Below are 9,104 nucleotides of genomic sequence, written 5' to 3'. Positions count from 1 at the left end.
TAGGGGGCTCATTTTATGGGGGTGATGTTGCTTCTAGATCCACTCAGTAAACAGAGTAAGGAGATATATGTGTATATACACATATCTCTAAATATTTTTATATCTAATCATCTGTATCTACACTAAGATAAACGTGAGTTCATACTTATACGGCTCTTTTAATTTTTGTTGGATATATTTTCCTATCCGCTCTTCAAATTATATCATTTCTGTTGATCTATCTTCTAGTTCACTGACCTTTCTCTATTCCGTTATTGAACTCATCAGGGAATATTTCATTTTGAATATTATAGTTTTTAGCTACAAAGTTTCCATCTCTTTCTTTTCCATAATTTCTAATTTCTCTGCGGAGAATCTCTATCTTTCCATTCGTTTCAAGAATGTTTACCTTTACCTCATTGAGCATAGTTGTTGAGCATCTGCTGGCAGTAGTTCCAGTCTCAATGAAGTTTTCAAGTCTTTGCTATGCTATGTTTGTTTCTACATCATGCCCATGTCTTTTAAGGGTTAATCTAGGGCTTGAGTAAGTAGTGGAATATATTGTAGTTCAGTTCTCAAAGACTGTGTTCTGCTTATTTGGACCTGTTCTGTGCATGTGCTGCTCAAGGTGAGCCTGGGACTTAGATGTTAGTTTGTATACAGATTTAAGTGATGCCCTTCTCCGGTTTTCTCCTCTTCAGAATTTATCCCCATTCTCAGACTTGCAAAGCCCTCTTTGACATGCTACTCTCAGGGTTTAGTCCTTTTTGCCATCATGTCGTTGTGACTAGGACAGCCTTTGAGGTGATACAGCTAGCCAGAGCATAGTAGGCAAAAATAATGGAGATTTTTCCTACACTCTTCAGAAAACAGGAGTCCCTTTACCTGTTCCTTGGCCAGAAAGCCAAATAATCTCTCAGGATGCCTGTGCCATTGTGAAACGGAAGTACAGATCCACAACTAGGGTTGTCTTTGGGGGTGCACCTGAGAGAGTAAAACAAAAGAAAATGAAACAGGGACTGTCCCCACACTCTCTGACATGCAAAGACCTACCTGCCCCATCATATGAATAGAAATAGGGGTTTTATCACAGAGTTTTTGCTTTCAGTGCCTGCGGAGTAGGCTTTCCGTACTGCTTTCAGTACGGAGACAAAGGAGGAAAGGCACCCACCATAATCACCTCCTTATATGTTGTTATTCAAGTTTTCACTTCTGTCCCCATTGTTTGTTTTTTTTACTTCTCTTCAGAGTTTTATTTGTATTCTGTGAGAGAGATCATTTGTAAGGATCTTGCTCCATTTTGGCTGGAAACACTTCAAAAATAATTTTTTAAATAAATATGTATATAAGAAATGTTTTATAATTATTTATAAGTATTTTAAATGCTACCATTATACACCAAAATGTTACTAGAGCTTACCTATAAATAATGTCATTCATTTTGTAATTTTCTAAATTTTCCTGTAGTTTTGTAACTATATGTTTTAATTGTATCATTAAAAAAAAACATTAAAGCAGTTTGGACTTCAGATCTCCTGCTGATTTCTATGTAACCTTAATGTAGACACTAGGTTCCTTGACTGAGCAAACTGAATAGTTTAAAAAAAAAAAAAAAAGGAGAATGTGGATATCAGATGGGAGCAGGGATTAAGTACAGCAAAGAGTTGTCTTTGCAAAAGTTATCAGTCCCAGAAGACTCTCCAGGGCACTCATACTGGGAAAATTAATCGAATCAGCACATTCAACTCTAGAAAAACATAGCAATATCACCCAAATATGGATAGATGAAACCAGGATAATTAGATATAATTAAGAAAAACTGGGCTTAACAAGGCCTACAAAGGCAGAAAGAAAAAAATGTGTTGAATTGTGGTGCTATGTGCAATGTACCCTCCTACTCTCAGTAAAGAAAGATATAATGAAAATGTGTCCTCATTGCTAGAGCCTGTTTATCAATATTTATCAAAATAAGTCTTTAATTCCATGGATACTTTTGGTTTAGGCATTTTCCATTCTGTTCAAAATAGTTGCAGATACTTATCCTAAGGATGTTTCAACTCCTAGAAATAGAGAGCACTGAGAAAGCAAAAAGAAGAGTAAAGTAAATGTTTTCTTATTTTGAAAAATAGTCTCCAATACAAGATATACCCATAATGGTGGGACTGGGGGCTTTAAGATATGGGTACGTGTGTTACCGCAAATGGACTGTCTTCTGTTGAAACACAGCACACTGAAATCAAGGGGAGTACTTTATTTAGAATATACGTTGAAATATTTGAGCACTTTCAAACCCATCCTTGAAAGAATATGTATCCCAATTGTAATAGGGATTTCCTTTTTTGCTTTGAAGTCAGAAAGCAAAGGTTCTGATATACTTTTAGCGGAAGGAGATAAGGGAAATCACTTTGTAAAATTCTGACAATTGGGAGAGTCATAGCCCAGAAGTGCAAGTCCTATATCTTTTTAGAATTTCTTGAACTTGTGTCCCTTTCAAATAACACCTCCCTCATCCTTGGCTTCTGCTTTTAAAGCTATTTTAAAGCTGTGCGTCCTTCCTTTTCAGCCTCATGCTTGGCAGCCATTACTTCCTCCAGCTAAAGCCTGATTTCCTTAATTTGTTAGTGTTACGTTATTTTCATTTTAGCAGAAAGAAAAAAAATCTAGACTTATAGTTAGGACATTTTTAAATTTTTTTCCCAAAGGGAAAGAGCTGAGTTTGAAACCCCCTGGGTCCACAAATGCTCATCTTCACCTTTAGCACACTAAAGTCTTCTAAACCCTGTTCTTTGTGGAAGCACTGATCCTACAAGAACCACTGCATTCCCTGTCAGGTATCCTGGAATTCCTCCTTCCAGTTCCCGTGGGGCTGAAGGCTGTGCCCCAGGAGGGCATCTAGCCTGTCTGCAGGGGTCTCACCCACATCCTGGGAAGGTTCCAACTTGGCAGGACCAGAATACCCCTAGAATAAATCCTCTCTGCTTCTGCTGATAAGAGGGCACTGTCTAGGGCTTTCTCCAAAAGACTAGAAGACTAGAGTGGGGGAAGGAAATGATTTCAAGACGTAGCTAGAATTGAGAACCACTGGACTTGGGAGATGGGCAGAGCACAGGGGCCCAGTTGTAAATGAGGAAGATATTTAGACTTACACATTATGTCTAACCATGATCTTTAGTTGTGGTCCATGGTACATGGATCGACCATAAGCTAAAGACAAGAATTTACGATGTTTTTCTTTTTACCTTTTAATATAGAAAAAATGCAAACATTCACAAAAATAGAGGCAAAAGATTAATTAATCACCATGTATTCATTATCCAGATTTAAGTTATCAACGTTTTGCCAAGTTTGCCTTAAGAAAAGTTATAAAAAACTAGGAAAAAAGGAAACATTACTGTATTATCCTGTGTGACTCTTCAAAGTCATACTAGAGCATGGTCTAAATGTCCATGCAAGGTCTAATAAGCCATTCTCGAGAAGAGTTTTTTTTTTTTTTAAAGATTTTATTTATTTATTCGAAAGAGACAGCCAGCGAGAGAGGGAACACAAGCAGGAGGAGTGGGAGAGGAAGAAGCAGGCTCACAGCGGAGGAGCCTGATGTGGGGCTCGATCCCACAACGCCGGGACCACGCCCTGAGCTGAAGGCAGACGCCTAACCGCTGTGCCACCCAGGCGCCCCTCGAAAAGAGTTTTCTAAACTCAGCACCATTCACATTTTGGGCCAGATAATTCTTTGTTGTGGAAGGTTGTCCTCAGTATTACAGAATGGTTGGAAGCATCCCTGGCTTCTACCCACCATGTGCCAGTAGCATTCTGCCCATTCTCCCCCACCCCCCACCCCCGAGGATCATGATAACTAAAACTGTCTCCAGACATTGCCAAATGTCCCCTGGGGATTAGAACTGCACCAATTTGAGATTCCTCTACTCTAGTGGAATGCACATTTGATTGGCTTTTTATTACTAATTAGGATCCGGACTGTATAGATAGATACTAACTTGCAGACAACTGATGTATTTCATGTATTTGTCTATTACAGATGCAACTTGATTCTCTGCAGAAAAGATAACCTTAAAGGTTTGGTGTGTTGCTCTGTAGGACATTAAATAGTTTCGTATCTAATTTTGCAATCTTATTCCAAGATTCTTTTTTCCACTGAGTTGGCTCTAGCAGAGCCATCATGCAGGACAAGAGGAAAATGCTAATGATCTTCTCTGATTTGAAAGAACAATCTCACAAGTTTAAGAACTTCTTTAAGAAATCCAAAGACATCAGGGGCGCCTGGATGGCTCAGTTGGTTGAGCATCTAACTCTTAATTTAGGCTCAGGTCGTGATCTCAGGGTTGTGATATTGAGCCCCGAGTTGGGCTCTGGGATCAGTGTGAAGCCTGCTTGGGATTCTCTCTCTTTCCCTCTCCCTCTGTGCCTTCCCCTATCCCCCCCCTTTCTCTCTAAAGTAAATAAATCATTAAAAATTAAAAAAGAAATCCAAATACATCAATTACAGCATTTTTTTTTACCACAACATGTTATCTATTGCTGCATAACAAATTACTCCCAAACTCAACAGCTTAAAACAAACATTTAGCATCTCACACAATTTCTGTAAGTCAAGGATCTGGGAACTGTTGGCTGGAGTTCTGAGTCTCTCATGCAGTCACAGTTAATCTACTGGCAAGGGCTGCAGTCATCTCAAGGTTGGACCAGGGAGGCAGGATCTGCTTCTAAGATGACCCACTTGGATAGGGGAAGGCATCAATTCCTCCCTGGCTGTTGGGAGATCTCAGTTCCTTGCTACATGGGCCTCTACACAGGCTCTCTCAGTGTCCTCATGACATGGCAACTAACTTCTCCAAGAGCAAATTATTTGAGAGAGAGCAAGCATGCGCACCTCAAAGACAGAAGCTGAGTATCATTTACAACTTAATCTTAGCAGTGATGTACCACCCCTTCTGTATTTTATTAGCCTCACAGACCAGCCCTGGTCCAGTGTGTAAGGGACTACACAAGGGTGTTAATACCAGGAGGTAGGAATTGTTGGTAGCCATTTTGGAGGTCAGCTGTTACATCAGTTAGTATGATGACCAACTGGAATTATGGCTTTTTAAAAAGCTATCTTCATAAGACAAGGTAACCATTCCTAGAGATGTTCCAATGCCTATGATGTCCGAGTACTGCTTTAGGTGGTATGAAATGAATGCCATCAGTATAATGCAGGCAGGCTGGGTCTACGGATCCAGAGGACGGTCCCCCAGGACCAGCTAAGAGGATTCTTGGCTTCATGCAGGACAGTAATCAAATGAGAGCTGGAGAAAATGAAAACAGAGTTTACTGAATAGTGTGAGTGACAAACAGAGAATAGCAGACGGAGTGTCTGGGAGACTCGGAAAGGAAAGGAGAATGAGTCTCATCATCGCTTGGGGTTAAGGGTTTATATTGGAAAGGGGTTTAGGGTTCCTGTTCCTTCAGGAATCCAGGGTAGGGTCCAATCAAAGGCAAGTGTCAGATGAATACTAGGTGTTATTCAGTAAATCACCAGAGATAGGGGGTGTTGATGCCAGCATCAGCTGAGGTTTGTTTGATGCTATTTCCTGGAACATGTTTGAGATCTGGCTCTCCTTGGATGTTATCAGGTGTTTTGGCCTTGGACAAAACGCAGAGAATGTTTAACTTTCTTGCTTCCCCCTTGAAGTGGGAACATGGCTTCTTTGGCTTATTCAGAGGCAAAGTATAGAACACGAGTGAATGGTGCCTAACAGAAACTCTGCCTACAGTTCCTACAGACTCTGCCTGAGATCTTGCCCATGAGGCAGGCTAGAAGTACTTTAAGGTCTTTGCTATAGCAAAGATTCCCCAACAATGAGGAATGAGGAACGATGTACAAATATCTCAGTTTCAGCGGCCCTTGAATGGGACCATTCGTATTTACACTGTCTTCCAGAATTCCCCACAGGACTGAGCCCCCATTGCTCACAGGGATAATTTCCTCATTGACACACTCTGTATTGGGTTCCATTCCTTCCTTGTCACTTGCCTATCTTCCACCTGCCAAATAAATTGCCTGCACTCACATCCTTATCTCAGGTCAGTGATGTAGGAAACAAAGGCAAAAGAAAAATTACTAAATTTCCTCACTACGTACAGGCCATTCACAAGTCCTTGAAACAGGCAGAGTGACATTACTCTAGGAACTCAGCTACCTCGATGTTGATACTTTGCTAAGGGGAAAAGGCAATCTTAGCCCAACCCCCAGGACCCTATAAGTCTACTTTAACATATAAAAATTCCTTTGGAAACTTCCTTTATCTCTACCTCCCTGCAAGATATGTGTTGGCAATCATCCCCGAGCATATGACCTACTGATATACATCTGAAGGGTCTCATAACTCAGGTTTTATTAGACAGTAATAAATAACCCCTTCCCAACAATAGCCAGCCACTTCAATGTCCTGGAGGCCTCGCTTCCAAAATTCCTTAGAGACTTACGTTATCCCTAACACCCTTCCAACTTGAAAGTATATAATGGGCCACTCCTCATGACCCCAGGGCAGCTCTTTCTCCCCACGGGTCCTGTCCCTGTTCTTTAATAAAATCACCTTTTTGCACCAAAGATGTCTAAGAATTCTTTCTTGGCTGTTGGCTTCAAACTCTAACATCTTTCCTACACCAGTCACCATCTGGAGCAAGCCACTCTTAGAAAGAAAACCACAGGCCTAAAATGGTGTCACTTATCCAAGCTACCAAACCAGGGCTCAATAATACCTAGCCTAACTGTAGTTTCAACCTCCCCTAGAAATGTAAGCCTTGGGGCACCTGGGTGGCTCAGTAGGTTAAGCATCTGCCTTCAGCTCAGGTCTTGGGATCAGGCCCTGAGTCAGGCTCCCATCTCCTCCTCCCTCTGCTGCTCCCCCTGCTTGTACTCTCTCTATCTCAAATAATTAAATAAATAAAAAAAAACTTAAAAAAGAAAGAAAGAGAGAAATATGAGTCTTAATCAGAAAGTCAGGAATTTTCTAATTAGCACCAATGAGGTAAACTGTTACTTGGAGCCTCTCCATTCCCCAAAGATGAGATACTGTCAGAGATTAGGTCACCAGGGACCACAATGAGAAATTAAAACAAACTATCTTGTTTCTTCCAGCATGCTTGTTGTTCAGCTTCAGGAGTCCTTGAGAACTGCCCTGTTCCTGGAAGCCCACCAAAGTTACTTAACCAAGCAGATGTCTGAGAGCAAAGAAAATCATAAATGTTCCTGGGAAATTGCAGAGTTAAGCAAACCTCTGTTAAGTCATGCTTGAACGATTACAAAGGTTTTACTGGATTCCTGTGACCACTTCCTAACTGCAAGAATAAACCGACCAAAAGGTTGCCAGCTGGCAGTATGAATTGGTTCTGCAATTCGTGTTAAGAGACAGAACTTTGTGGACTATTTCTCCATCTCCTTACTAGCTGCAAGTAGCTACAAGTAGTAAAAACCATTTGCTGCAAGCAGTAAAAACCATTTGCTCAAACCAAAAGACTTGGGTTAATCTTTTGGAGGATGCACCCCAAGCCAGGAGCCCTTTTGCGTTCAGTAAAAAACTTGGTGACCCATATGGGTCAGTTGTCCACCTAATAAGACCCCCACTCTTCCACCTAAGGGAAGATGACCTTGCCTGTAACAATCTTTTTTCTTTCTTTCCTAAGGATTAATATTTATTTGTCAGAGAGCATGACAGAGATAAGCAGGGGGAGCAGCAGGCAGGGGGGGAAGCAGGTTCCCCGCTAAGCAAGGAGCCCTATGTGGGACTCGATCCTATGATATGAGCCAAAGGCAGACGCTCAACCGACTGAGCCACCCGGGCATCCCCGGAAGAATCTTTTCTTCTGCTAATAACTATCTTGCCACCCTCTTCCTATAAAAACCTTCCATTTTGTACAACTCCGAGGCACTCCTTTTGACTTGCTAGATGGGATGTTGCCTGATTCATGAATCGTTTAATAAAGCCAACTAGATATTCAAATTTACCCGGCTGAATTTTATTTTGTACCACTACTTAAGAAAAAGTCCCTGCACACCTGGCCCAGCATTAACACAGGACAGGGAATTATGTCTCTCTCAATTTTTTAAATTTCAATATTGAATCTCTCAAATCAGTAGCAATAACAGAGTGCTAAAACTCCTAATTATCGTTTATTAAAAACAGTTGAAAGCTTAAAAAAAAAAAGTCCCTGCTTTCAACATTTTCTTTCAGTAAGAGCTAATAACTTCGTACTCGCTTTCTCCCATGGTTCCGCCCTCTCCGGAGTTCTCACCGCTTCCTCTGGGGGCTTCAAACTCCACACGGGAAGAGCGTCTCTCCGCTGCTCTCCAACTCCTAGAGCTGTCCCAGAAAAAGTTTCACCTTGTTTTGGGGAGTTCCTCCTATGAGATGGCCCCGCCCGCTGCACGTAAGAAACTATATAAATGTACGTGGCCATCTTACCTCAGCGCCTGCGCTGCTGGAGACAAAGAAAGCTCAGCTTGCAGGTCAGGGCGCCTCCATATTGGTCGCAGGAGCTTTGAGCTGAAAAGCTAAAAGCTGCAGGGACGTCAGTGTTTATGGACCCAGGAGCACTTGCTTCTCGTAGTCCTAAAATAGCTTAACCTTCTGGTCTAACAAAGGGTCTAATCACCGCTGTACGGCCCAGATTTAAATATGGCGTCCCCCAACAAGATGTCAAGAGGGCGCAGCCATCATACCTCCCGTTAAAGTTCAGAAACCCAGAATCCTGTTCGTTGGAAGGTTGCCAGGTGGTGGCCGACAGCCTCACAGTCGCGACTGAGTCTGCGCACTGGCCAGCTGGGACGTGAAGAGATTATACCGCGGTGAGGTGCCGTGGTCCGGCGATCAATTTCGGGTTATGGGCGCGGATCCAGGAAAAATGGGAAAGGTCAGTGTGAGAAACTGTCAAAATTAAAGACCTCTGTAGGTTAGTGATCGGACTACTACGGTGGCCCGACTGGGTCAGTCATGGGTGCCCGTAAGGGTCAGAGATAAGGGTACTAAAGGGGTTAAGTGATTGGATGTGGGAGCCTCATTGGGGGTCTGTGGTGGTTGGTGGAGGTTTGTGGGAGTCAGTGGCAGTGTTTGTGAAGATGGATTGGG

The 9,104-nt window shown here is 42.1% G+C and overlaps 1 long non-coding RNA gene across 1 annotated transcript; it reads right to left on the bottom strand.

Annotated features, from left to right (window-relative positions):
- Positions 1 to 3,454: 3,454 nt before the first annotated feature.
- Positions 3,455 to 8,573, bottom strand: LOC123797393 (uncharacterized). Its single transcript, XR_006780937.2, has 2 exons — positions 8,442 to 8,573; positions 3,455 to 8,339 (listed from the first exon to the last, which is right to left on the bottom strand). It is a non-coding gene; the product is annotated as an uncharacterized LOC123797393 (long non-coding RNA).
- Positions 8,574 to 9,104: the final 531 nt, after the last annotated feature.

This window comes from Ursus americanus, chromosome 21, assembly GCF_024610735.1.
Source record: "Ursus americanus isolate L20-20 chromosome 21, mUrsAme1.1.p, whole genome shotgun sequence".
Classification (NCBI taxonomy): domain Eukaryota; kingdom Metazoa; phylum Chordata; class Mammalia; order Carnivora; family Ursidae; genus Ursus; species Ursus americanus.
The sequence above is the reverse complement of the archived record's forward strand: the minus strand, read 5'-3'. Positions and strand labels throughout refer to the sequence as shown.